We start from the raw sequence: 24,043 nt of genomic DNA, 5'->3' as shown, positions 1-24,043 counted from the left end.
TATAGTAGCTGCAAGTGCATATCACTTCATAGTTACAAAGCACTTTACATGTACTCGTTTTTGTCAGTAATTATATTATAGTAATAATGCATGAGTTTTGTACTGGAGCCAGAAAGACCTGAATTCAAACTCTGCCTGACACTGTATTGTGTAACTGGTCAAACCATTTAAATTCTGTCTGCCTTGGTTTTTCCATCTGTAAAATGAGGATAATGTTGCCTACCTCCAAGGGTTGGAAGTTGTGCGGATAAAGTTAGATATTTGGAAAGTGCTTTTTAAACTTTAAAGTCCTGCATAACTGCTAGCTATTATTATTATTATGTAGAGAGAAAGTGTGGTAAAGTGGATAAAGGGCCAGTCAGTGAATCGGGAAGACCCAGATAAAATCCTGCCTGAGGTACATCGGCTATTTGACCCTGGCTGGGCAAGTCACTTAAACCCGAAATGTCTCCAACATAAATTCCTGAAATGAGCAGCCGGGTCTACCAAGATGGAGGGAGTCGCCACACCAGGAATTCTCTGAGGAAGAAGAAATCACAGTTCCTCCTCTCACAACATTAGTAATATAAAGCACTATATAAGTGAGTTGCTACGAATAGCTGACATTTATATGACACTCTATAGTTAGCTACAAAGAGGTTTACAGACACCATCTGATTTTTGTCATCATCAGGAGTAACAGTATTACTAATAAACACAGATTTGGTAGTGCTGGCCTCTCTGGAAAGCAGTTCAGATCCAAAGTGCAAGTGGCAAAGATCATTTTCTCCTTCTCGAAGCCTCCGGGACCTTTTCTGTTCCCAGTCTTTAGTAGAGAGCCTCGTGGGAGTCGAAATCAATGTTCTGTACTTCTCGAAATAGGATTCCTCGCCCCACTTTGTCAATCGGTTCCTTCCGCACAGTCTGAAGGATTGGGAAAGGAAGAGTCAGCCGAGTTTTCTGGCCTCTGGTGAAATGACTAGACCGGCGCATGAGCCTTCCATCACTTTTTCTCGTTTGTTAGAAAGGTATAATAGTGAAAGTGGTTGGTGGTGTGTGTGTCTCCGAGTGAGGGACAGAGACCAAGACTGCTTGAACAAACCCCCCCCACCCCCATCCCTGTGTAAATTCACAGAGATCTTCGGGAGTGATTCATGATTCCTCACATCATAGACTGAACTCTCCCTTTTTTCTTTTCAGGTCCTTCAGGCAAGCAGCCAATGGCCGTGGAAGAGCCTCCTCGTTGGAAATTAAGATAGTTTGTGCTCAGAGGGGTCGCTACGATCTCACCCCAATGGGGTTTTCGAATTCTGGGTTGTTTTAAAAAAATGTTCCTCCCCCAGTATTGTTAGCGTCTTCGGGAGTGTGTGGGATCAGCCTCTGCTGCTCTCCAGGTAAGAAAACTGCTCAGCACCAACTAGACCTCCAGTCCAGCCTGAGGAGGAAATGCCTGGGGGGTTTACCCCGATTCCTCTGAGAAAATACTTCTTTCCGAGCTCGGTGCCCACCAAAGGGCTCGGAACAAATTCAGGGCTATCTAGGGAGAAAGTATCCCAGCGGCTCCCGCGGCCCTGCCCATGCGCTCACTCCGAGGAGATAGCCTGCAGCGAGCACTTTGGGGAAAGGCGAGTTAAACACCCAGGCAGCCTCGTCCGGGCCTCATTGTTTTAATGTCTATAATACTTACGCTTGGTTTGAAAAAGAATAATGTCTTTACATTCAGAAGAAAAAAAACTTCAAAGCGCAGGGACTTCACAATATGGAGAACACATGGTTGTCTTGAAAGTCCTTGCCTGCCAAAACGTGTTTCTCAGGACTTTTCTCCTTTGCTTGTCTTTTCTTTTCTTTCTTCTGACGCTCCTCCTCTCTCTTTCTTTTCTTGTCTTGATTTTTTTTTCCTCCAAAAGTGGGTGGTAGCCCCTAGGCTCCGGTTACATGGCTGGGGGGAGGCAATTTGCAGTCAGGCTAAGCAAGGCAATTAGGGGCTGAAATGGTGTATTCAGGCTCAAAGACTTCCTACAGAGGCGTCCTTTTCCTAATCTGAAAGAAGTTCCACCGCCAAGCAAACGGGAGCCGCCGAAGCCAAGTGCGAGCAAGCTCTCTGGGCTTGACGTCTATTAGCTCAGACCGTACGCATTCAGGACCAAAGCTCGTCTTTTCCCTCCCTAGTTGGATATTCTTCAGGACACAGATTATGTGGACAGTTCTTTAGTTATCGTGGTTGGAAAGGCTCTAGATTTCGACTCAGGCAATCTGGAATCAGAGAGTTCCCCTGCCGCTTAGCTGTATAATGGGCAAGTCACTTGATAGCTCGGTTTCTTTAGTTGTAAATGGGGCAGCGAGGTCGTACCCTAGACCGAAGGTCGGGCCGGGGGTCTGGAAGACCCATCTTCCGGAGTTCAAATTTGACTTAATGTGTGACCCTGGGCGAATCATTTAACTCTGTTTGCCTCAGTTTCCTCATCTGTAAAATGAGCTGGAGAAGGAAAAGGCAAGCCACTCCAGTATCTTTGCCAAGAAAACCTCAAACGGGTCACAAAGAGTGGATACTACACAACACACATAGGAATAGTCCTGTCTCCCTGGGTCTACGGAGGAAAGAACCTTTGTAAAGCTTAAAGGGCTATGGAAATGCATATTATCGGTTTACCCCTATACCTGCGGAAGGAGAGAAGATGGGGGAAATGGGTCAAAGCTTAGTCTGAGCAGTCCTGTGAAGTCCTGTCACTCTAGAGACCGAATCGTTTCTTTGAAAGAATAAAAATATATTTGAATCATATCTTTTGCAGATGAGGCGGCTGAGATTCAATGGCACACAGCTAGAGTAGAAATGGGATTCGACTTCATCAGAATTCAGGGCTTTCTCTAGGACACATACATGTGTCCCAGTGGCAGGGTTAGAAAAGGGATTCTGACTCTGCCCCTTTAATGCATCCCTCTCCCACTTCTGTTGGGGGGGGGGGGAGGAGGAAGTGTGGAATAAATGATAGCAGGATATTTTCTCTAAAATTCAAAGGTGAGAAAAATGTTGAGGCAAGGGAGAGGAAAATTTTAGGGGGTTCTATATTTTTTAAGCTTTTCATTATAGTGAGAACATGAAGCTTTTTCTAATACAGTCATTTTGAGCCCTATGGAAGGAAGCTCTTCACACATGGACCTTGTTAAACTTTCTGACGCTCTGGTGAGGTGTGTGCATGTGTGTGTGTGTGTGTGTGTGTGTGTGTTATAATCAGCCCTAAGATACAGATGTGCCCCAGAGAACTTTAACTTAGCCACTCTGTGGCTTCAAGAGCCAGGCCTGGGGGGAGGGATAAAACGCACACACACAGAGGTATAATAAGTATGACAAACTACTTCTGGTCAAGTGCTGTGATGTCATCAAAGTAGAGAGTCTGAGTAGAAACTTTCCTCTGCCAATGCATATAGGTAAGTGTCCTTCAAATCTAGAATCTTTGAGATTTGCTTGAACCACTGAGAAGTTGTGATTTGCCCAGAATCACACACACACACACACACACACACACACACACACAGACACACACACACACACACACACACACCCCAAGTCTGGATAGTGTTGAGAGAGGAAAAAGGAAGCGAATGAGAAGCAATCTAGTGTAGATGATAGGGAATTGGACTTAGCATTCAGTGTTTAAATGCCACCTCAAACACCAGCTATGTCTGGGAAATAGTTCTTATGCTTTACTTTAATCATCTGTAAAATGGGGACGTTGTCATTGATGGCTTGTAAAGCACCTTTCAATTCTAAATCTATGATTTTGTGATTGTTATTTGGGAATCTATTTGGCTTAATAAAGGGTACCAAGATCAGATCAGATGACCTGGGTTCTAATCCAGGCTGGAATCCTTCCCAGTCTCCATTTTTTTAACCTTGCAAATACTGGGCTAGTAATACTGAAATGTTAACCTCCTGGGGGAAAAAAAGCACTTTGTAATAATAACTAAAACTCCTGTAGCTTTAAAGTTTGTAGATAGGTTTACATGCATTTTTATTCAAGTCCTGTGTTGTAAGTATTATTAGTTAATACTTCACTACTATAATACTGAAGATTAATAATAGTCCCAATTTGCAGATGGGGAAACTGTGGTTCAAGCAAAGTAAAATGACTTTCCTATGACTACAGAGCTAGAATGTGTCCAAGATGGATACCAATCCAGATCATCGTGATACAATAGTTTATTTACTAAACTGGGTTAATTTTGTTTAATTGAAATATACATTATTATAATAACAACAACAGTAATGATAACTGGCAATGTTTACCTGTGCTTAAGAAGCAGATGCTGATAAAAAGAAAGGCCTGACATATGGGAAAGGAAGCCAGCATAATTTCTTCCCACCTGGCATTGCAGACTCCATGCCTAAATGCAATCCTCAAGTTTTGGTATAGTCCAGAAAATGGACTTCAAGACATTTTAGGTCTACCACTGCTTTAGAAAAGATAGTCTTCATTTGTAGAGAGGAAGAGGCAGCTCTTCTGTATGGAAATGGACTTTTCCACTATTTCATCCAGTTTGGGAACTATCAGATCTCCAGGCCTCAGAGTTCCTCAGATTCTAGGTATGCTGGAAGACTCGCTTGCACTTGATGGGAGAATGGGTTTGCCTAGCACAATCAAACCAGCTTCAAGACTTTCTAGGGATTTCTGAAGGTGGGAGAGGAGAATGGGCAGAAAGATCTAGAGAAAAAACTCCTGGGATAGGTATTATAGACCCTGAGTTTGAATCCTAACTTTGCTAGCTTCATCCCTATGTGACATTAGATTCAAGTCACTTACTTCTCTAGGTCTCAAATTCCTATAAAGTGAGAGAGATGGACTAAAAAAAGATCTCTATGTTCATTTCTAGCTCTAAATTCTATCTTTTTCTTACTTTTGTGACTTTATGAAGAAATATAGACCAGCATTAACTGAAAAATTAATAGTTCATTTTTATATAGATGAATGGATAGACAGATAGATAGATATAAAGTTATACTACCATATATAATATATAATTTTATACTATTTAATTATTATAAATGTATACTATAGTATTATATATGTATTTTTAAAATCCCTATTTTACATATGTCAAATGAAATCCATCCTCATAGAAGTTAAGTGCCTTGCCCACAGCTCCAGAGGCATGGCTAATAAGTGTCTGAGGCTAGAAACTGAACTTAGTTCTTCCTGATTCAAAGGCCAAAGCTCTATGCTATACTATTCATCCTTTTGTGGTGTTTGCTCATGGGCTTACATAAACACTCAATACCTCTACACCCTGGAAGTCATTCAGCTTTACAGGTACATCTCACAATGTTTCTTTAGCTTTTCTTACAAGCTGGAATAGTTTTATTGTTGTTGTTAACTAGAATAATTCACTTTTTAAAGCATCTCCCATCCCACCCAGAGAGTTCACTGTTCCACCTGGGATGGGGTTTCATATATTAGTGTAGGCAGTAACAATGGCTCCCGATTTAGAATTTCTGTTTTGAACCTTCAGGATTTGCCATATTTACACACATCGATACAAAAGTAAACACATGGTCTATGGTTTGTGGCTGCCTTCTATGTCCCAGGTTTTATGCTAAGTGCTAGAGATATAAAATAAGGTAATAATAGTGCCTGAATTCAAAGGGTTCATAATCTAATCGGAGAGACAACAAGCAAACAACTATATATAAATATGGTAACATACAGGATAAACTGGTTAATGATGGGTTGTTCTTATAGAGATTAACGTTACCACTCTTATCAATAATAATAATTAGAGAGAGCTTTTCAAATCCCTTTTAGAACAATTCAACTCAACTAACTTATTAGCATGAAGGAGATTCAAAATTTAGTTAGATGTTAAAGGAAATAAAAAAAGGTTTATCTAAAATTCCATTGCCTACATGAAGCTTATAGCCTAGTAAAGAGCTAAATACACATTATATATTACATAAAATACACTATTATCTCTGTTTTACTTGCCCACAACACCATATATAAAGGTTTCCCTATAGTACAAATAAAATACTTTCAGGGAAACAAAATAGATGGCCATTGGTTTGATTATAGTTAAAGAAATTGTGACAAATCAATAAAATGATATTGCTCCACAAGAAATGTTGAAAAAGATTACAGAGAAATATGGAAAAAACAGGACAAAGTGATATAAGTAAAGAGAGAGAGACAGAGAGAGAGATGGACAGACAGACAGGGAATAACTACAGAAATGTTAATGGATAGAAAAACAAAAATGAAAACAACCACCACTGCCACCTAAAACTGAAGGCTGTGAAATTACAATGTCCAAGACTGACCATGAAGAAGAAAGGAGAAAATGACGTCCATTCTTTCAAAAGGTGAGAGAACTATAGGTGCAGAACAGTGTCGTAGATTGTAAGACTCCTTCGATATATAGGTTGGTTTTACTGGACTGTTTCCCCCTCCTCTCCTCTTCTCTCCTTTGTTCTCCTTTCCTTTCCTCTTCTTCCTCTCCTTCCCTCTCCTCCCCTCTCTCCACCCTACCCCATTTCTATTTATTCATTGTCAGAAGAAATGAACTCTCTGGATATAGGAAGGAGAGGAATATATATTTCTTCTGATAATGAATATATGTGTGTGTGCCTATATATATTCAAGAGTGTGCTAGAGCACCCTGACACAGTTCTGAGTGCCATTGTTAACATTTTTTTAGTGTGTTTATATCTCAGAAGTCAGCAAACGCTACAAATCAGGACTTGAGATTTTGATTTATCTTGTTTTTATCTAGATTTTTTTGTTTTTTTTTGATTGTTTTTTTACCTAGATTTGAGTCACAGAGAAAATAATGCCGATTGAATTTTTGAGTGTGTCCTGTAAACATTTCTCCCCAGCATGGATTAAGTCAACTGTTAATTCATACTCTGATTATATTTGAAAAGAAAAGGGATGTAGAAAGAAAAGATACTAACAAAATTTTTAAAAAGACTTCTAATGACAACAATTTTCAAAGAGCATGGTGCAGCTTTGCTAATATTTCATTTGCCCATGAAACTAAATAAATAATTTTGCATCTGTTAAAAAGATCTTCGATTTGGAATCTGTGCCTAGAAAGGGAAATGTGCTCTACTCTTACCCATCTCTCATCTCAGCCTTGTCTGATGGGAAGATATTTAAATATCTTTTCTCTCCAGGCTTCTACTGTAGGCTGCCCTAATCCACAGATTTCTGGCTGATCTCTTCTTCCCTCTTCCTTCACTCCCTAACACCACTAGTTGCAATTATTACAAAGCAGTTCAGCCATGGATGGTAAGCAACTGGGGTGGGAAAGTGTTCTTGTTCTTGTTCTTCTTTTAAAAGCCAGGTGGCGCCAACTCTCAACCCCAACTTGAACTTGAGACTGCTACTAGTTAAAAGTGGTCAAGTGGAGGAAAAACTTTCTTTTTAATTACAAAACGTGGAAGATGGAGGATGAAAATACTTGGGGCGATCCCCAACTCAGGAGGATTTTTAAATCTATCAAGGACAGCAGGTGAAAATAAGGATTTGTCCTATGTACCTCATGGAGCCAGGCGGAAAGAATATTTTAACTAGATGGATGTCCTGGTCATTCTGAATGGATTGGTGGGTTCAGGGTAGGGAATGATATAGGGAGGAAGGAAGTTAAGAGAATTTAAATTCTTCAGGTATCTTTTATCTAGTAGTTGACATATACACATTCACCTGTACCCATGCAAATACACAGTGTAGTAAACAGAAAACTCACTTAGAATGGGAAGACATTCCAAGTTCCAGCCCTGACTTTTCCAGCTCACTATCTGTTTGTGTCTGAGCTCTAGTTTCTTCATCTTTAAAATGAATAAGGTCAGAGATAGCTAGGTGGATACTTCCTGGCTTTGTGACCCTGGACAAGTCATTTAACCCCAATTGCCTAGTCTTTACCACTCTTTTGCCTTGGAACTGGTACTTAGTGTCAATTCTAAGACTGAAGAAATAAAATTAATGAGGCCAACTACAGGATCTGTAATCTCCCTCCCAGAGATAACATTCTGTGCCTCTGATGTACCTGAATCTTTGAGGGAATCATAAGGTCATAGTTTTTTTTTTTTTTAAAATATATTTTATTTGATCATTTCCAAGCATTATTCGTTAAAGACATAGATCATTTTCTTTTCCTCCCCCCCACCCCCCATAGCCGACGCGTAAGTCCACTGGGCATTAGATGTTTTCTTGATTTGAACCCATTGCTTTGTTGATAGTATTTGCATTAGAGTGTTCATTTAAAGTCTATCCTCTGTCATGTCCCCTCAACCTCTGTATTCAGGCAGTTGCTTTTTCTCGGTGTTTCCACTCCCATAGTTTATCCTTTGCTTATGAATGGTGTTTTTTTTCTCCTGGATCCCTGAAAGTTGTTCAGGGACATTACACCGCCCCTAATGGAGAAGTCCATTACGTTCGATGATACCACAGTGTATTAGTCTCTGTGTACAATGTTCTCCTGGTTCTGCTCCTCTCGCTCTGCATCACTTCCTGGAGGTTGTTCCAGTCTCCATGGAACTTCTCCACTTTATTATTCCTTTGAGCACAATAGTATTCCATCACCAACATATACCACAGTTTGTTCAGCCATTCCCCAATTGATGGGCATCCCCTCGTTTTCCAGTTTTGGGCCACCACAAAGAGCGCAGCTATGAATATTTTTGTACAAGTCTTTGTGTCCATTATCTCTTTGGGGTACAGACCCAGCAGTGCTATGGCTGGGTCAAAGGGTAGATATTCTTTTGTCGCCCTTTGGGCATAGTTCCAAATTGCCCTCCAGAATGGTTGGATCAGTTCACAACTCCACCAGCAATGAATTAATGTCCCTACTTTGCCACATCCCCTCCAGCATTCATTACTTTCCTTTGCTGTTATGTTAGCCAATCTGCTAGGTGTGAGGTGATACCTCAGAGTTGTTTTGATTTGCATCTCTCTGATTATAAGAGATGTAGAACACTTCTTCATGTGCTTGTTAATAGTTTTGATTTCTTTATCTGAGAACTGCCTATCCATTTCCCTTGCCCATTTATCAATTGGAGAATGGCTTGATTTTTTGTACAATTGATTTAGCTCATTATAAATATGAGTAATTAAACCTTTGTCAGAGGTTTCTATGAAGATTTTTTCCCAATTTGTTGTTTCCCTTCTGATTTTAGTTACATTGGTTTTGTTTGTACAAAAGCTTTTTAGTTTGATGTAGTCAAAATTATTTATTTTACATTTTGTGATTCTTTCTATATCTTGCTTGGTTTTAAAGCCTTTCCCCTCCCAAAGGTCTGACATGTATACTATTCTGTGTTTACCCAATTTACTTATGGTTTCCTTCTTTATGTTTAAGTCACTCACCCATTTTGAATTTATCTTGGTGTAGGGTGTGAGGTGTTGATCTATTCCTAGTCTCTCCCACACTGTCTTCCAATTTTCCCAGCAGTTTTTATCGAATAGTGGATTTTTGTCCCAAAAGCTGGGATCTTTGGGTTTATCGTATACTGTCTTGCTGAGGTCGTTTTCCCCCAGTCTATTCCACTGATCTTCCTTTCTGTTTCTTAGCCAGTACCAAATTGTTTTGATGACTGCTGCTTTGTAGTATAGTTTGAGGTCTGGGACTGCAAGGCCCCCATCATATGTGTTTTTTTTCATTATTTCCCTGGATATCCTTGATCTTTTGTTCTTCCAAATGAACTTTGTTATGGTTTTTTCTAAATCAGTGAAGAAGTATTTTGGTAGTTCAATGGGTATGGCACTAAATAGATAAATAAGTTTGGGTAGGATGGTCATTTTTATTATATTGGCTCGTCCTATCCATGAGCAGTTAATGTTTTTCCAATTGTTCAAGTCTAGTTTTAGTTGTGTGGCGAGTGTTTTGTAGTTGTGTTCATATAGTTCCTGTGTTTGTCTTGGGAGATAGATTCCTAGGTATTTTATTTTGTCTAAGGTGATTTTGAATGGGATTTCTCTTTCTAGTTCTTGCTGCTGAGCTGTGTTGGAGATATATAGAAAAGCTGATGATTTATGTGGGTTTATTTTGTATCCTGCAACTTTGCTAAAGTTGTTGATTATTTCAATTAGCTTTTTGGTTGAATCTCTAGGATTCTTTAAGTAGACCATCATGTCATCCGCAAAGAGTGATAACTTGGTCTCCTCCTTGCCTATTCTGATGCCTTCAATTTCTTTATCTTCTCTAATTGCTACTGCTAGTGTTTCTAGTACAATGTCAAATAGTAGAGGTGATAATGGGCATCCTTGTTTCACTCCTGATCTTATTGGGAATGCATCTAGTTTATCCCCATTGCAGATGATATTAGCTGTTGGTTTTAGATATATACTGTTTATTATTTTTAGGAATGACCCTTCTATTCCTATGCTTTCTAGTGTTTTTAATAGGAATGGGTGTTGTATTTTATCAAAGGCTTTTTCTGCATCTATTGAGATAATCATGTGGTTCTTGCTAGTTTGCTTGTTGATGTGGTCAATTATGTGGATGGTTTTCCTAATGTTGAACCAGCCCTGCATCCCTGGTATGAATCCTACTTGATCATGGTGAATGATCCTTCTGATCACTTGCTGGAGTCTTTTTGCTAGTATCCTATTTAAAATTTTTGCATCTATATTCATTAGGGAGATTGGTCTATAGTTTTCTTTCTCTGTTTTTGACCTGCCTGGTTTTGGAATCAGTACCATGTTTGTGTCGTAAAAGGAGTTTGGTAGAACTCCCTCTTTGCTTATTATGTCAAATAGTTTGTATAGTATTGGGGTTAACTGTTCTCTGAATGTTTGATAGAATTCACAGGTGAATCCATCAGGCCCTGGGGATTTTTTCTTAGGAAGTTCTTTGATGGCTTGATGAATTTCAATTTCTGATATGGGATTATTTAAGAATTCTATTTCCTCTTCTGTTAGTCTAGGCAGTTTGTATTTTTGAATATATTCATCCATTTCTCCTAAATTGGTGTATTTATTGCCATATAATTGGGCAAAGTAATTTCTAATGATTGCCTTAATTTCCTCTTCATCGGAGGTGCTGTCCCCCTTTTCATCTTTAATGCTGTGAATTTGCTTTTCTTCCTTCCTTTTTTTAATTAGATTGACCAGTACTTTGTCTATTTTGTTTGTTTTTTCAAAGTACCAGCTTCTTGTCTTATTTATTAAATCAATAGTTCTATCACTTTCGATTTTATTAATTTCTCCCTTAATTTTTAGGATTTCTAATTTGGTTTTCTGCTGGGGGTTTTTAATTTGATCGCTTTCGAGTTTTTTCAATTGCATTTCCAATTGATTGATCTCTGCTCTCCCTTGTTTGTTAATATGAGCTTTCAGGGATATGAATTTGCCTCTGATTACCGCTTTGGCTGCATCCCAAAAGGTTTGAAAGGATGTTTCGCCATTGTCATTTTCCTTGATGAAATTATTAATTGTTTCTATGATTTCTTCTTTAGCTAAACGGTTTTGGAGTATCATATTGTTTAATTTCCAATTGGTTTTAGATTTGGTTTTCCATGTACCATTACTAATCATTATTTTTATTGCCTTGTGATCTGAGAAGGCTGCATTCATTATTTCTGCTTTTTTGCATTTGTGTGCTATGTTTCTGTGACCTAATGTATGGTCAATTTTTGTGAATGTGCCATGTGGTGCTGAGAAGAAGGTGTATTCCTTTTTATCCCTATTTATTTTTCTCCATATGTCTATTAATTCTAATTTTTCTAAGATTTCATTCACTTCTTTTACCTCTTTCTTATTTATTTTTTGATTTGATTTATCTAAATTTGATAATGGTTGGTTTAAGTCTCCCACTAGTATGGTTTTATTGTCTATTTCTTCCTTCAATTCTCCTAGTTTCTCCATTAGAAATTTGGGTGCTATATTATTTGGTGCATACATGTTGATTAATGATATTTCCTCATTGTCTAGAGTCCCTTTTAACAAAATATAATTACCTTCCCTATCCCTTTTGATCAGGTCTATTTTTGCATTGGCTTTATCAGATATCATGATTACCACTCCTGCCTTCTTTCTATCAGTTGAGGCCCAGAAGGTCTTACTCCATCCTTTAATTCTGACCTTGTGGGTGTCAACCCGCCTCATGTGTGTTTCTTGAAGACAACATATGGTAGGGTTTTGGATTCTAATCCATTCTGCTATTCGTCTACGTTTTATGGGTGAGTTCATCCCATTCACGTTCAAAGTTATGATTGTCATTTGTGGACTCCCTGGCATTTTGATTGCCTTCCCTAATTCTAACCTTTTCTTCTTCGGCTCTACCTTTTAGTCCAGTGATTTACTTTGAATCAGTCCCCCTTGTCCCCTCCCTTGATGTTTCCCTTTTTAGTCCCTCCCTTTTTGTTCCCTCCCCCTCCCCCCTCTCTTTCCCTCCCTTTTTGTTCTCCCTCTCCCCCTCCCCCCCTTGGTTTTCCCTTCTCCTTACCCTTGTTGGGTAAGATAGAATTCAAGATCCCAATGGATCTGGATGTTTTTCCCTCTCAGAGTTGATTTCCCTGAGATTGAGGTTTAAGTAAACCCCCCCCCCTCTCTTCCTCTCCTTCTTATAGGAGTTTTCTTCCCCTCCCCTTCCCCTGTGAATCTTTGTGTGAGAACCATTATTCTATTTGGTCTTTCTTTACCCCCTATTTATACATTACATTTTCCCCACATATTAGTATACATAGGTTGATATAAATGTAGTCCTTATAGAAGAGAGTTTGAGTAAAAGAAGATAACATTTTTCCCCTTTCCTTAATATTTACCTTTTCAGGTATTCCTTGCTCTTTGATTTTCGGTATCAAACTTTCCACAGAGCTCTGGTCTTTTCTTTGCAAAAAGTTGGAAGTCTTCTATTTTGTTGAATGCCCATACTTTCCCTTGGAAGTATATAGTCAGTTTTGCTGGGTAGCTGATTCTTGGTTGGAGACCCAGCTCTCTTGCCTTTCTGAAGATCATGTTCCATGCCTTACGATCATTCAGCGTAGAACTTGCAAGGTCTTGTGTGACCCTGATTGGCATTCCTTTATATCTAAATTGTCTTTTTCTGGCTTCCTGTAGGATTTTTTCTTTTGTTTGATAGCTTTGGAATTTGGCAATTACATTCCTGGGAGTTGTCTTTTGGGGGTTTAGTGTAGAAGGTGTTCTGTGAGCTCTGTCAGTGGATGTATTGCCCCCTTGTTCTAGAATCTCTGGGCAATTTTCTTTGATTATATCTTGTATCACCATGTCCAGTTTGGTGTTTATTTCTGGCTTTTCTGGGAGTCCAATTATTCTTAAATTTTCTCTTCTCCCCCTGTTTTCCAGATCTATCACCTTGTCGGTGAGATATTTTATGTTCTCTTCTAATTTCTTGGTGTTTTGGCTTTGCTTTATTAGTTCTTGCTTTAAAGCCTGGTTTTCTTTTACAGTTTGGTCAAACTGGTTTTGTAGATGCGTGAATTTCTTTTGCATCATTTCCCACTTTTCCTCCCAGAGGGCTTCCATCTTTTTGGTCCTTTCTGATTCAAATTCTTCATGGGTTTGTGGAGAGTTTCTATTTCCTTTGGAAGATTTTGGAGAATTTTCTTGTATATCTTCTTCTATCTGCTCTGTATTTTGTATTTTGGCTCCATAGAATGTGTCCAAAGTCGCCCCTTTCTTCTTATTTTTCTTGGTATTTTGGGGCTTCTGTGTTTCTGTGGAGTTTGTCATCTCTGAACGTGGAGGATTGGCTTTTCTTGTCTTTGTCTGGTGATCAGTGGCTTTAGTCCTGGGCAGATGGTTCTATGAGCGTTCCCTGGGTTAAACTGAATATGCCTCACTGGAACTGGAATGGAAGGGTCGGACCACGAGGCCACACTCTCCCCCTGGCTCGATTTCCGGAAGTTGCCTTCAGAATCCCTGGCCGTGAGGCTGTTTCGTCGGCCTGCGGGGGATGGGCTGCCGGGCTGCCGCTTCCCCAAGCTCCGAGAGCACAGACTTTCACTGAGACTTGGATAGCAGGATCCAGCCCGTGAGGCTGTCTTGCCCGCCCTGAGGGTTGCTGTTGTTTTGACCAGCTCTCTGCAGCGGAGGCCCCAGGCAGTAACTTTCACCCGGACCGACCAGCTCTTTGCAGCGGAGGCCCCAGGCAGTAACTTTCACCCGGACTGACTGGCTCTCTGCAGCGGAAGCCCCAGGCAGTAACTTTCACCCGGACTGGGACTTGGGTAGAAGACCCTGAGGGTTGTTGTTCCTCAGACCCTGCTCTCTGAGCCCGGCGCGGCTGCCGCTTCCGGGAGCCTTGGACTCTGCGCTCCTACCCCTGAGGTCCGAGGGATCTCGGGTTCTGGCTTTTAAGGGGAGCCGTACCTTTTGAACCGGGTCCAGGTCCAGGAGGAGGGTTCCCAGGGTCTGTGCTGTTGATCGTTTTGAATTTTGGCGCCTTAGGAGCTTCTAGTTTGAGATCGGTTGGGAAGGTTTTTCCGGAGATCTGAACTTCAGCTTTCTCTAAGCCGCCATCTTAACCGGAAGTCCATAAGGTCATAGTTTTAAAGCTAGAAGAAAAACCAGGGGTCAACTAGTCCAATCCCCTCATTTTAAAGATGGAAAAAAAAGGTCCTGATGGATTTTAAACAACTTGACCAACGTCACACAGGTGGTAAGTGGCAGAGCTGAGATATTAACTAAATTGACCAGGGTCACACAATTGGTGGGTGGAGTTTCAAACCTACATCTTCTGACTTCCATACTGGTGTTTGGATCTCTATAATTATATATGAAATGTATATAATTATATAGTTATATGCTAATATATAATTATGTATGTCTACTGCATATGTGCACTGTACAGATCTATGATAAGAAACAGTATAATTGTTATTTAAGAAGCAACACCTTATGAAAGGAGAAGAATTTGCATTTCTCTCTCTCCCCCCATTTTCCAATGAAGTTTTCCTCCCTCACTTTAGGGCCACAGCTATGAAGAAAAGAAGAAGGAGAAGCACAAAAGAGGTTAAAAGGCAAAGCAACAAGAGCACAGAATGAACTCTAGCTTTGCTTACTGCCTGTCAACTCCCTTCTTTGTCTCAGTTTTCTCATCTGTAACATGGAAGGGTCTGACTATGCAGTTGATAAGATCTTTGCAAGCTCTAAATTTATGGCCATGTAACTGCAATAAATGGCATCAATATACTTGTTATGCTGCCTGGAGCCTTGCAAATTTGAGATCTGGAAAAGAGTTACCAATCTGGATATCAAAATGTGGCTGTTCATTGGTGCTACTGTTGAAAATCATCACCCAATTAAGCTGAATTCAATAAAAATAACTTTGAGCAGTCCCTGGGATACTAATAGAATGGAGTTGCTATTGTGGCCAATAGAATGATTGGGTTTTAATTGAAATGACAGGGCACGCCCACAGAAACCATTCAACATTTTGTAGTGGATGATGGTAATAATGATGACAGTGCTTTATTCATGTTGTACTTACTTATATTGATGCTGACAGTATCCTTGCTACAATATGAAATTTAGCCCTGGGTTCTTTCAAAGGGATTGCTATTGATAGGCTTCCTCTCAGTTGCACACTCTGGGTTTAGAATCCAAAGTCTGGAAAGCCCCTGAAGCCTGATGGCGCTCTATACCGACATGTGGAGGGTGCATGAGCTCATGGTGATGTGACCCAGGATGACACCACAAGGAAAATGTTGCCAAGAGGAAGACCCTTTTGGCTACTCTTGGAATCCAGTGGTCCAGCCTGGATTCAGAAACCTGCCCGTTTGCTGCCCAAATGTGGAACAAAACATTCCAAAACAATTGAAATGTCATCACACTTTGGAAGAGAGCTTGTAGCAATATAAATATGAAGCCTTCTGCACTTCAACTCAACTCAACTGGGTTAGAGCCGTGGATGTAGAGGTGAAGGAGAACACAGGCTGGACCTTAGAAAAGCTTTCCGCAAAGGAAGGGGACCAGACGTGTGCAGAGAAATCTACTATACAAATTCGAGTAAAAGTTCAAAGGAGAATTTCAAACATTGTTCTTTTTCAAATTCCAAGACGGAAAAATTACTCTTTAGCTTCAACATTTGGGGGCAGTGAAGGTGAGACTCCATGGACAAGGTAGCATTGGAGCAAAACTTTGAAGGAAGGACAAAAATGTCGATGGAAACACAAATGTGAGGGTGGGGGTACTGGGATACAGGAGGGGGAAAAGCTCAAGAAATTCAGATTTGGAGTGAGAAAAGAATTGAGTTCAGTCTCTTCACTTCACAGATTACCTGTGGAAGTCAGTCGAGCTAAGATTCTAATTCAGGTTCTCCGATTCAGTACAGACACAGGAGGCAAGGGGGACAGAAGGGAGGAAGGAGAGTGGAATGAGAAGAGGTAAAAATCTAGGTTGGCTGAAATATGGGCTATTTGAAGGAGAAGGGAGTAAAACAAGAATTGAAAGCTAGATTGCAGAAAATCCTGTTGAACAGATCAGATGTTTTTGATAGGCAATAGGAAGCCATCCAAAGCTGGAGAAGAAAAGTGATATGATCGGAATTGTGTGTAGAGTCGGAAAATGAAATAGGCAGTTACATAGAAGTTGGTTTGGAGATGGGGAACACCAGAGTCTAGGCCAGTGACAGGATTCCTGTAGGCCACAGGTTGATTCAGAAAACCATAAATTAATATTATGTGTGTGTTTTTGTATTTTAATGTAATTTGTTAAACATTTCCCAATTATACTTTATTCTGGGTTGGGCCATTCCAGCCATTGCAGCAATGAGTTTGACACGTCCTGTCTAGGTGATAGATTTCAAGGTCCTGAAATGGGCTGGTAGCATTAAGAGCAGGAAAAGGAGAATGGTTTCAAAATACATTAATCAAACCTATAGGACTTGACGCTTTGGGGCACGGATGAGAAGGAGAAACAAAGATATTCAGTTTATTCTGATACTTTAAATCAAGGCAAAGGGGAAGATTGGAGTGCCATCAACTGGGGGTGGGGAGAGAAATTAAGAGGAGTAAGTTATAGGGTTGGAAATGATGAGTTCAGTTTGAAACATACAGTATTTGAGGTGTAAGGGCAATCCCCAAGTAGAAATAGTCAAGCAGGCAGTTAGAAATTTGGGACTGGAGCCCAGATGAGAGGTTAGGGCCTCAGCTACAGATTTGAGAGTCATTTACATTGAAGTGATAATTGAAGCCATGGGAGTGGATGAGATCACCAGAAAAAAGAGAGAGGGAGAAAAAAAGTTGCTTTACCAATTATATTCAGTGAAATACCGAAAAGGGTGTAACCCAGGCTAAAGTAGGGGAAAGTAGGGACAAGGCTGTCAGGCATATAAAGATGTAGCCATAAAATAAGTGTGTTTAGGGCTTCCATATTGGAGGCCCCTGAATTACCCAGAGATATGTGCTTTGATCATTTACAGCTGCCTCCACCAAAGCCCTACTCTAAAGCTTTACTATATATATATATATATATATATATATATATATATATATATATATATATAGAGAGAGAGAGAGAGAGAGAGAGAGAGAGAGAGAGAGAGAGAGAGAGAGAGAGGTGAGCCCTGGTCAAGCTATGTCTACTAGCAGAGCACTAGCCTAGCTAAAGAAGAAGCTCGTCTCCAGAAGGATGGCTGCCAAATGATATAAAGCTTAAAAGGAAGAACTTGGAGTTTGGAAGACCTACGTTCAAATCCTGTTTCTGATATTGTGTGACCATAGGGTACTCACTCTACTTCTCTAAGACGAAATTTCCTTATCTGTGAAATGAGAGTATTTAATTGGATGACCTCTAAAGTCCTTCCTGATCCAAATCTCTATAATCCAACGGTTTTTTTTTCTGGCATGATGGTCCAGAAAACAAATAAAAATGCCCTTCAGTCCTACATGGGCCCTCTTCTTACTTCTGATGGTGGTAGAGTGGCAGAAAAGTAGAAAGGGGGCTGCTAAGACTCATGTTAGAATATTCATGAAGAATCTCAGCAATAAGACTTCTATGAAAATAATTGCAGCTTAGATGTCAACAGCTGCTGCAGATAGAGAAGTAAAGAAGTTCTTTGAAGAACTTTGCAAGACACTTCAAACCAATTCAACATATAACTTGATGTTTGGATATGAGGCTTTTATTAGAGGAACTAGCGGCAAAGGATTTTTTTCTCCTCAGTTAACTGTTTCCCACCTTATTTTTGATGGCATTGACACTGCTTATGAAAAAACACCTTGGAAACTAGTTTGGAAATTAAAAAATGAATGAAGCCAAAGGCTGGCATGATCAAAAGTTTACAGATTTTTCAAGAAAAGGTTAGGATCATCATATCATATTGGAATTGGAAGAGATGTCAGAGACCATGCATTTTAACTCCCTCATTTTGCAAATAAGGAGACTGAAACCCAGGTAAGTTTAAAGATTTGCCTAGTCATATAGCTAGTGAATATCAAAGGCAGGGTTTGAACCCAGCTCCTTTAATTCCAGAGCTAACACGCTTTCCACTCTCTCACTCATTTTTCAGAGTGTTACTTTTTAAAACATTGTGGAAGAAAATAATGGGAAAACAAACCAGAAAAAGCCTTATCATGAGAACAATCTAAGTCTCATCATCCCTAGAACTCTTATAAATGAAACTAGAAATAGAATAGTGTAAAGTGGAAGAGATTTTTCAAGCTTTTCAATGGCATTTTTTTCTCATTATCAATTCTAAATTCCATATGAGGAAGTAAAGATATATTTTTTTGTTGAATGATAAATTGGTTTTTTAAATTCAGTTTTATTTTTAGGTCCAAATATGTTCCCTCTACCGCCTCATTCCCATCCATTGAGAAGACAAGAAATACTAAACTAATTGCCAAGATGAAGTCATGCAAAACAAATCTCTACATTAGCCATGTTCAGGGTGGAGGTGGAGAAAAATAAAGTGGAAAAGATATGCTTCAATCTTCAGTCTGTGTAGATCAGTTTTCTCTCTAAAGGTGGACAGTATTTTTCATCAAGAGTCCTTTGCAATTGCAGTAGATCACTGTGTTGCTCAGTTACTAAATCTTTTACAGTTGATTATCTTTGCAATATTGCTGTTACTGTGTAATTTGTTCTGCTGCTTTTCACTTTCACTTTGTATCAGTTAATGCCTTTTCAGGATTTCTGAAATCATTCCTTTTATCTTTTCTGATGCCACAATAGTGTTCTACAATACTCATATACCATAACTTATTCAGTCATTCCTCAGTTGATGGGTAACCTCTCAGTTTCCAATTCTTAACCACTACAAAAAGTGTCATGAACATTTTTATGCACATATACACATGGGTCTTTTCCCTCTTTCTTTGATCTCTTTGGAGTTTGATCTAGCAATAGTATCCTATGTCAATGGGTGTACACAGTTTGATAGTTTTTTGGTCACACTTCCAAATTGCTTTCTAGAATGACTAGACCAGTCCACAGCTCCACCAACAGTGCATTTTAATACCTGTTTTTCTCATATCTCTTCTAGAATTTAATTTCCTTTTCTGCCATCTTAGCCAAACAGATGGATATGATTTCTTCATTGTCTATGCTTATTCCTTAAATTTATTTTTCTAGTCTTATTGCCATAAATGATATTTCTTGTATAATATTAAATAATAATGGTGACAATAGATATGTATACTTTATCCCTGCTCTTATTGGAAAACCTTGTGACTTATCCTCATTAAAGATAATAACATAAACCTTGCTCTTAGTTTTAAATAGATAGTACTTATCATTTTAAGAAAAGATCTTTTTATTCCTACGTTTTCTACTTTTTAAAAAATAGGAATGGGTATTGAGTTTTAGCAAAAACTTTTTTCCAAATCTTTGAATAAGAATAATCTTATTGTTTTTATTACTGATATGGTCAATTATCTTTATAGTTTTCCTAATTTTTGAACCAGCACTGTATTTCTGATTTAAATACATTTTTGTCATTGTGTGTGGTCTCTGTGAAAATATTATAATCTCCTTGCTAGTATTTTATTTTAAAATTTTGCATCAATATTCATTAGGAAAAAATAGCCTATAATTTTCTTTCTCTGTTTTTGCTCTCCCTGATTGAGGTATCAATATATTTTTGTAAGAGAAGAAATTTAGTAGGACTCCTTTTCCTATATTTTCAGACAATTTATGTAGTGTTGAAATTAATTACTCTTTTAGTGTTTTTAGTAGAATTTGTTTGTAAATCCATCTGATCTTGCAGTTTATTTTTTGTGGAGTTCATTTATGGCTTAGCATTTTATTTCCTATCCTGTTAATCTGTATAATTTTTATTTTCATAAGTTTCCCTCTCATTTATTTTGCCACTTTTTACCATGTAGCTGGGCAAAATAGCACCTAATAATTGCTTTTATTTCATCGTATTGGTTGTCAATTCCCTTTTTTCATTTTGCTATGGATAATTCAATTCTCTTTTTACTTAAATCCAATTAGCAAATTATTTTTCTATTTTATTTATCTTCTTTTTATTTATTAGTTCATTTTTACTTTGTATTTATTAATCTCTCACTTGTAATTTTTAGCAGTTCAATTTTGCTGTTTAATTGGAGATTTTTAATTTCTTACTTTTTCTATTCATTGACTTGTCCCTTCTCTTTTTTAGTAATGAAGACTTTAGTGCTATAAATTTCCACTAAGCATTGCTTTGAATATGCTCCACAAATTTTGCTATGTTTTTGTTGTCTCATTGTTGTCATTGTCTTTAATATAATTATTGACTTTTTCTATAATTCGTTCTTTGATCTCATTCTTTAGGATGAAGTTACTTAGTTTCCAATTAATTTTTAAACTATGTTTCAGAGACCCTTCATTAAATGTAATATTTATTATATTATGGTTAGGAAATGCATTTAATATTTCAGCTTTTCTGCATTTGTTTGTTAGGTGTTTGTGTCTTAATGTGTGGTCAATTTTTATGATGATACCATGCACACATAGTTAAGAACAGATATACTCCTTTCTCTTCCTGTTTAATATTCTCCAAAGGCCTAGTATATGTATTTAACTTTTCTAAAATTATATTTATCTCCTTCAGTTCTTTCTTATTGATTTAATTGTTAGATTTATCCTCTACTCTTATGATTTTACTATTTATTTCACCCTGTAATTCATTTAACTTTTCCTTCAAGAATTTGAATGTTATACTATTTGGTGAGTATGAGGTGTATGAAGTGTTCAGGGAGGACTAGCACCTCTGGTGTGAGGGTTTGCCATGCACTTTTCAGGGCTGCTCATCTATCTTTGGTGTCCACTTGTCACCTAATTCTTACTTGTGGTTCCAAGAAGTTGTAGCATGAACAGCACCCACATTCCAGTAAACTATCTCAGCAGATGGGCTAAACCAGGTTGAAGATAACTGAGAGGCCTCAAACCTACCAATGAGTTAAAGAGATGTCTATCACCAAGCATGTGAAGATTTCCCTTATGGAAAGGGTGGGTGAGAACAGTTTGTTCCAAAGGCCGTGAAATTGGCTGAAACAGGCACTGTGGTCTTAGAACTTGGTCAGACATCAAAGATGCCAAGGTCATCCACTGCATACTGGGCAATCTCACCAGTCAGTCCTCTTGACTTTTGCCTTGCCACTGGACTTGAATGATTCTGGAAGAGAGAGTGAAACTGACAACTTCCTGCAACTCTGCCTCACTGAAATCTAATTAACATGAGGGTCACCCCATGATGTCATTGGCCTTCTTCAAAAATGAAGGGTGAACAACAATATTCTGGCTACTGAAATTAGTCCATTGTCTATGGTACCTTTTAGCAAAATGTGGTTTCCCTGTTTATATCTTTTAATTAGGTCTATTTTTGCTTTTGCTTTGTCTAAAGCCATGACCCCCCTCCCCATCTTTTTTACTTTAACTGAAGCATAATAGATTCTTTCTAGCTCCTTATTGTAACTCTTTGTATATTTTTATTTTTTAAGTTTTTCTTATAAACAACATATGGTTGGATTTTGGTTTCTAATCTATTTTACTATTCTCTTCTGCTTTATGGCTGAGTTTATCCTATTCTTGTGTTATGTTTGCTGTGTATTTATCTTATCCTATTCCCTTATACTTAACCTTCTCAGTGTCACCCTGTCCTTTCCTCAAAAGTCTGTTTTGCTTCTGACCACCACCTCCCTTAATCTATCCTCCCTCTAATACTTTTTATTAATCCCTTTCTCTCCTGCCTTCCTGTTGGGAAAGTTCAATGGCTGTGCCTGTCTGTGCATGTATTCTTCCTTCCTTGAACTAGTGTTGATGAGAGTGAGGTCCAAATGTTGCTCACTAGCATCCAATTCTCTCTTCCATTGTATAAATTCTTTGTATACTTCATTTATTTGAGATAATTCCTCATTCTTCTTTCCTCTTCTCTCCCTCTTCTCCTCTTTTTAAAATTTCCAATCTTTTGAAATCATGCCAACATAAGAAAATCAGACCTCAGTAAAGTCCCTCTAAAATTCTTGTCAATGCTGAAGTTCTTAGGGGTAATATGCATCATCTTCTCATATATTAATTTTAAAACTATCTTTATTTAGTCCATTATGATTTCTGACTCATGTTTATCTTTTTATGCTCTTAAATGTTGTATTTGAATATCAAATTTTCTATTCACCTTGGGTCTTTTCATCAAGAATTCTTGAAAGTCCTCTATTTCACTAAATATCCATTTTTCAAGCACAAGATTATATTTGATTTCACTCTCAAGTTTGTTTTTGGTTGTACTCCTAGATTCTTTGACTTCTTGAATATTATTCCAAGCCTTGTTTCTTTAAAAGGTAGTTACTAAATCCTGAGACTTTTCATTTTAGGATTTCTTTCAGAAGGTGACCAGTGGAGTCTTTCAATTTCTACTTTGCCTCCTGGTTATAAGACATATGGCAAGTTTTCCTTTAGAGTTTCTTCAACTATTATGTCTACTTCCTTTTTGTGTTTATGGCTTTCAGATAGTCCAATGTTTCTTAAATTTTCTCTCCTTGATCTATTTTTCAGGTCAATTGTATCAAAAGACAGCTTATGTTTTCTTCTATTTTTCAATCTTTTGATTTTGTATTATTTTTCTTTTTTAATTTTTCTTTAGAATATTTTCCCATCACAACTACAAAACACTCTCCACACAATCAAAACTAGATCTAAACAATTGGAAAAGCATTGATTGCTCATGGGTGGGATGAGCTAACATAATAAAAGTGACAATCCTGCCCAAATTAATTTACTTATTTAGTGCCATACCCATTGAACTACCAAAAAAACTTCTTTACTGAATTAGAAAAAAACATAACAAAGTTCATTTGGAAGAACAAAAGATGAAGGATATCCAGGGAAATCATGAAAAAAATGCAAAGGAAGGAGGACTTGCAGTCCGGATCTCAAACTGTACTATAAAGCAGTAGTTATCAAAACAATTTGGTACTGGCTAAGAGACAGAAAATAGGATCAGTGGAATAGACTTGGAGTAAATGACCTCAGCAAGACAGTTTATGATAAACCCAAAGATCCCAGTTTTGGGGACCAAAACCTACTATTTGATAAAAAAAACTGCTGGGAAATTTGGAAGACAGTATGGGAGAGATTAGGTTTGGATCAACATCTTACACCGTACACCAAGATAAACTCAGAATGAGTGAATGACCTTGAATATAAAGAAGGAAACTATAAGCAAATTAGGTGAACACCAAATAGTATACTTGTCAGATCTTTGGGAAGGGAAAGATTTTAAAACCAAGCAAGAGCTAGAAAAAAATCACAAAATCAAAATAAATAATTTTGATTACATCACATTAAAATTTTTTTGTACAAACAAAACTAATGCATCCAAAATTAGAAGGGAAGCAACAAATTGGGAAACAATCTTCATTACAAAAACCTCTGACAAAGCTCTAATTACTCAAATTTATAAAGAGCTAAACCAGTTGTACAAAAAAATCAAGCCATTCTCCAATTGATAAATGGGCAAGGGACATGAATAGGCAATTTTCAGTTAAATAAATCAAAAGTATTAATAAGCACATGAAAAAGTGTTCTAAATCTCTTATAGTCAGAGAGATGCAAATCAAAACAACTTTGAGGTATCACCTCACACCTAGCAGATTGATTAACATGACAGCAAAGGAAAGTAATGAATG

At 38.1% G+C, this 24,043-nt stretch overlaps 2 long non-coding RNA genes across 3 annotated transcripts in view; one reads left to right on the top strand and one right to left on the bottom strand.

Moving 5' to 3' along the window:
* The window catches only part of LOC107649310 (uncharacterized), a 30,109-nt gene extending 27,351 nt beyond the window's left edge, over positions 1–2,758 (top strand). For both annotated transcript variants that reach the window (XR_001622874.2, XR_001622875.2), the window contains one exon: positions 1,180–2,758. This is a non-coding gene — a long non-coding RNA (uncharacterized LOC107649310). The remainder of the gene's footprint in view (positions 1–1,179) is intronic.
* The window catches only part of LOC130455088 (uncharacterized), a 112,142-nt gene that overhangs the window by 9,993 nt on the left and 78,106 nt on the right, over positions 1–24,043 (bottom strand). The window lies entirely within an intron of this gene.

The sequence above is a fragment of the Monodelphis domestica genome, chromosome 6, assembly GCF_027887165.1.
Source record: "Monodelphis domestica isolate mMonDom1 chromosome 6, mMonDom1.pri, whole genome shotgun sequence".
NCBI lineage: Eukaryota > Metazoa > Chordata > Mammalia > Didelphimorphia > Didelphidae > Monodelphis > Monodelphis domestica.
This window is presented reverse-complemented; position numbering and strand designations above follow the sequence as displayed.